Consider the following 6,000-nt stretch of genomic DNA (forward strand, 5'->3'; position numbering starts at 1 on the left):
ATTTCATTCCCTCCCCTCAACCCATGCAACACACACACACACACACACACACACACACACACTCATGGACACCATGCAAAACAACAGGCCCACAAGGAAAAGGGGCTTCAGGGCTGTACCAGCTGCTGGTCACTGAACCGCCATCAGCATCTCGGTGGGACGGAGGAAGCACGGGCTATTGAGTTAGACGGTGTGAGTTCAGATCCAGGCTTGGCCGCTCATGGGTAGGGCACTTAGCCTCTCTGTGCCTCAGTGTCGTCATCAGAAAGATGTAAATGGTAATACCTTCCCTGTGGGGACGCCTTTGATCAAAGGAAACAAGTGTCTGCAAAGCACACTGAATGTCGTGTGACCCTGAAGAATGATTCATTAGAAACCTGCTCTGTGCTCAGGCCCCTGACAAGGAGCTGAGAGATTTGGGAAAGTTGCTGCCTACTCTTGGGGACTCATGATCCAACCAAGAGAATGGATGCAAACCCAGGAGCCCCGTGGGAAAAAATGTCATCTGAGTTAAGGGGCAAAGGACAGGCTGGGAGAAATAGCTGCAATGAATATGACAAGCAAATAATGAATACTCTTGCCATCTAACAGTCTTATACAACTTAAGGGGCAAACACCCCACAAAGACTTCCATAGATTAATGGGCACACGATACGGATACAAAATTCACAGGAGAGAATATAATACTGCAGATCAACTATACCTCAATAAAATTTTTTTTAATTCACAAGAGAGAAATTATAAATGTTTAATGGCAGATGTTTGTAAAATATATTCCATCTTATCAGTCATCAAAGAAACCCAAATTAAAGCAATGATAACACTTCTGCCTGTCAAATTAGCAAAGTTATTTTTTCTTTAAAGAGAATACCCAGTGGAGGTAAAAGCATGATGAGAACAACCTCAAACACAGCCACCTTTTCCATTCATCATTCTATATTTATTATTATTATTTTTTAAAAAGTTTGTTTTACTTATTTATTTTTGGCTGTGTTGGGTCTTTGTTGCTGCGCGAAGGCTTTCTCTAGTTGCTGCAAGCGGGGGCTACCCTTCGTTGCAGTGCGTGGCTTCTCTTGTTGTGGAGCATGGGCTCTAGGCACGTGGGCTTCAGTAGTTGTGGCACACGGGCTCTAGAACGCAGGCTCAGTAGCTGTGGCGCACGGGGTTAGATGCTCTGCGGCATGTGGGATCTTTCTGTACCAGGGCTCGAACCCATATCCCTGCATTGGCAGGAGGATTCTTTTTTTTTTTTTTTGCTCTACGCGGGCCTCTCACTGCTGTGGCCTCTCCCGCTGCGGAGCACAGGCTCCGGATGCGCAGGCTCAGCGGCCATGGCCCACGGGCCCAGCCGCTCCGCGGCATGCGGGATCCTCCCGGACCGGGGCAAGAACCCGTGTCCCCGGCATCGGCAGGCGGACTCCCAACCACTGCGCCACCAGGGAAGCCCGGCAGGAGGATTCTTAACCACTGCGCCACCAGGGAAGCCCATCACTCAATATTTCTCAGACATATATGACGCACCAGGCACCGTTCTGTGTGCTGGGAAGTGGGTTGGCGAAGTGGACAAGGAACTTTCCAAGCACGCACAGCAGCAGTGCAGTTAGAAGTCGTGTCCGCGGCGCTGATTGACATGGTTGAGCCGGGTGACGGTTCACAGAGACGTGGATGCAAACCTGGGTGTGTCATTAGTGGCTGTGGCGCCTGAGGGGAGCTGCCTGAGTGGCCATGCCCTGTTTCCTTGTCTGTACAATGAGGATGATCATATCCAGACCACAGCGTCGTTGAGCACTAAGCAAGTCAACAGGTATATGACGCCAGGCCTCAAGCGACTGCCCCGTCAGTAGCAGAGCCTATGGACACGTGACGTCCATTGCGCATTGTTTATCATGGGGGATTTCCCCACCCAAGTGTCTAACAATGGAAGAGTGGCAAATATATGTTGTTACATTGACCACATCACGTATAGAAGCCACTCAGAATGGTACTTCAGGGGGCTTGCCTGGTGGCGCAGTGGTTGAGAGTCCGCTTGCCGATGCAGGGGACACGGGTTCGTGCCCCGGTCTGAGAAGCTCTCACATGCCGCGGAGCGGCTGGGCCCGTGAGCCATGGACGCTGAGCCTGCGCGTCTGGAGCCTGTGCTCCGCAACGGCAGGAGTCACAACAGTAAGAGGCCCGCGTACTGCAAAGAAAAAAAAATGGTACTTAAAAGGATCCTTAGTGACATAGCCCAAAATTTTCAAAATGACAATTGATGGTATGTGACAAGTGACATAATTGCTGCAAAACAGCATCCCTGGAAGGAATGTTCTACCACAATGAGGGGATTAAGGATGAGTCTACTCCTCCTCTGTTTTCTAAATAACCATAATGGCTCCTATAACTGGGAACTAGTTATACACAATTAATGTTGGGAACTAGTTATACACAATTAATGTTATATAATATAATTCACAGCTGACATATTGCCAGAAGGACCTTGTCAGTCAGGGAGTCAAAAAGCTATTAGAGTGAGTAATGCAGACCGGTCAAGAAACTTCAGGTTTCTTAAAGCCAGGGATCATTTCCTACTTATCTGTGCTTTCCTAGTACATTGCTGATCTTAATCAATCAATCCGTCATTGAGGGCTTCCCTGGTGGCGCAGTGGTTGAGAGTCCGCCTGCCGATGCAGGGTACACAGGTTCGTGCCCCGGTCCAGGAAGATCCCACGTGCCGCCGAGCGGCTGGGCCCGTGAGCCATGGCCACTGAGCCTGCGCGTCCGGAGCCTGTGCTCTGCAAAGGGAGAGGCCACAGCAGTGAGAGGCCCGCGTGCCACACACACACACACACACAAAATGCGTCATTAGGAAAATACCTATATGCCTGCTTTACAGGCATCTTATCAGTTCTCCCAACAACCCTGTAAAGCGGGGAGCTATAATTACCGACGTTTTTACACATGAGGAAACAGAACTTGTCAAGTTCAAGAGACTTGCCAAGGTCACAAAATTAACAGGCAGAGCTGAGATTTGAACCCAGGTTTAGCCTGGCTCCAAAGCACTGGGCTTTGCCACTTTGCCCTGCCACGCTGTGGGAGAACAAACACTCACTAACTCTCTGGTGCTGGAGACAAGAGATGGAGAGATGACTAACCACGGGGGCTGGGGAGAGGATAGGAAAGTACGGACTCCTTCCGAAGCCCTGAGACAGGTGACGGGAGGCGTGGGGATTTGGAGCTGGGCTGCCTGGAAGAGGTCAGCTGGGTCAGAGACAGGAGGACTAGGGAGCTGGGCTCGTTTCTAGGGAAGGAGTAATCTGACTTTTTCTAGGTTGAATTTGGAGAGATGGCCGGCAGCTTGAAGTATTGACAGGTGTGAAGATAGGCGAACCAAGCTGGAGATGGATATACGAAGGAGACAGAGAGCTCTGGACTAAGAAGATGTCAGGGCAGTTGGAGAAGGGAGAGTGTTCGTTGAGGATGTACTACGTGCCAGAACGTGTTAAGTACTCTGTTTTATGGCAGCTGTGTTTTGGAGTGTCTGCCCAGTCACACCCCGTTCTTTGGAATTGTCCTCTACCCACAATCCCTCCTGGAAGGAAATTTTTTTTTGGTCATGCCTCGCTGCTTGCGAGATCTTAGTTCCCTGCACAGGGATTGCACCCGGGTCCCGGCAGTGAAAGTGCCGGGTCCTAACCACTGGACTGCCAGGGATTTCCCCACAATCCCTCCTGAAGGCACGTGCCCAGGCAGCCACATGAACGCTCTCTCCCTGGAATGGGCTGGGACCCTGGGAGACAGAAGTAGATCCTGGGCAGCCACGCTGTTAGGTCACAGAGAGCTGAGGCCGGGTTGGGACGGAAGTGGCCTCGTAGAAGCTGGTCTTCAGAGAGAAGGCACAGCTGCACAGACAGAAGTGGTGATAAGGGACCATGTGACCCCACAGAGGGACAGATGGAGAGTGATGGCTGTCACCTTTCTGGTTCCCGAGAGGCAGCCCATCTCTCCGGTGTTTTGATTCTTCTCCTTGGATACTCACCAGATTATCAGTTGTAGCGTTCTGGTAAACCTCATTTTCCTTGAGCTGGCTTAAGAGGGTTTCTGTTCTTTGCCACCAAATGACATTGAACTGACACATGAACATTCTGTCTTAAGTGTGAAGTGCCTAGTGTAGTGCTTGGCTCATTACTGGCAGCAACAAAAATGGTAGCTATTATTATCTCATTTACTCCTCAAAGAAACCTGATAAGACAGAAGGTATTATCGTACCCATTGGAAAGATGGGGAAATTGAGGCTCACTGATGCATTCCACAAATACTAGTTGAGTTCCAGTGCTAGGGATACCGGAGAGAAAAGAGCCTGGCTTTGAAATGCCTGTATTCCCATGGCAGAGACAGACACCAAACAAACAAATAATAAACAAGAAAACACCAGGCAGAAATAAAGTGCTGTGAAGAAAATAATACAGAACAGCCTGTTGGAGCTACTTAGGCTGGAGAAATCCTCTCTGAGGAGGTGACACTTGAGCTGAGACGTAAATGACAAGAAGGGCAGGCCATGTACGGACCTGGGAAAAGAACATTCAACGCAGAGGGAAAAGCAAAAAAAAACTGTCCGGCAGGATTGAGTTTGGGGCTCTCAGGGGACAGCAAGAGGTCACCATGGGCAGTCGGAGAGCAGGGGCAGGCCACCAAGGGTTTTGTGAATCAGGGGAAGTGTTTGGCCTTAATTCTAAGTGCACTGGGAAGATTTAAGAGTGCCATGGTAGACAGCCCCCCAGAGATTCCTACATGCATCCCCAAAACCTGTGAATGTGTTACCTGACCTGGAAAAAGGGATTTCACAGCTTGACTAAGTCAAGGCTCTCGAGATGGAGAGATTATCTTAAATCATCCAGGTGGGCCCGGTATAATCACAGGGGTCCTTATAAAAGGGAGGCAGGAGGCTCAGAGCCAGAGAACAAGATGTGATGACAGTGCCAGAAATCAAAGCGATGCAAGGAAGGGGCCACGAGCCACGGAATGTGGGTGGCCTCTAGAAGGTGGAAAAGGCAAGGAAACAGAGTCTTCCCCAGAGCCTCCAGGGGTAACGCAGCCCTACATTGGGCTTCTGACCTCTCGAAGAGTAAAGATAATAAATTTGTGTTATTTTAAGCCACGGAGGTTGTGGTAATTTGTTACAGCAGCAATAGGAAACTCATACAAGTGCTATGATTTGATTTATATATTTTAAAAAAATCACCCTGGCTGCTGTGGATTGTGGGGACAAAAGGGAAGCCAGGAGTCCAGCATCACCAGGCAGGCAATGACAGTGCCTGGACCAGGGTGATGGGAGAGGAGATGGAGCCCAGTGCATGGGTTCAGACACCCTCTGGAGGCAGAAGTGCAACAGCTTGGGGAGTAAGGAGATGGCAATCCAGAATGCCTCTGGGTTTTACCTTCAGCAGTTGGATTTACTGGTATGGGAAAGACTGTGGGAGAAACAGGTTTAGAAGTGTCAAGGGACTCGGAAAAGGTCACCCAGCCAGAAAGTGGCAAACCCAGGACTAGAACTCTCAGCCCCAACATTTAGTTAACACTCTATTAGTGGAGCTCTCCAAAGAAGGAGAACCAATGTGTTGTGCGTGTGTGTGTGTGTGTGTGTGTGTGTGTGTGTAGTATAAGGAATTGGCTCACACAATTGTGGATGCTTGGCAAGTCCAAAATCTGCAGGATAAGCTGAAGGTGGAAACCCAAGGAAGAGCTGGTGTTGCAGTTCAAGTCCAAAGGCCATCTACTGACAGAATTCCTTCTTGCTCAGTGGATGTCAGTTTTTATTCTATCAAGGCCTTCAACTGATCAGACGAGACTCACCTACATTATGGAGGGTAATCTGCTTTCCTCAAAGTCTTAAATGTTCATCTCATCTTAAAAGTACCTTCACAGAAACATCTAGAATAATGTTTGCACCATGGCCTGCCCAAGTAGACACACAAAATTAACCATCACACTTACTTTTCTTACTATCAGACATTGTGTTTTTTT

Source organism: Delphinapterus leucas, chromosome 1 (genome assembly GCF_059928025.1).
Source record: "Delphinapterus leucas isolate spDelLeu-1000000601 "Yukka" chromosome 1, BTC_Dleu_Yukka2, whole genome shotgun sequence".
Lineage (NCBI taxonomy): Eukaryota > Metazoa > Chordata > Mammalia > Artiodactyla > Monodontidae > Delphinapterus > Delphinapterus leucas.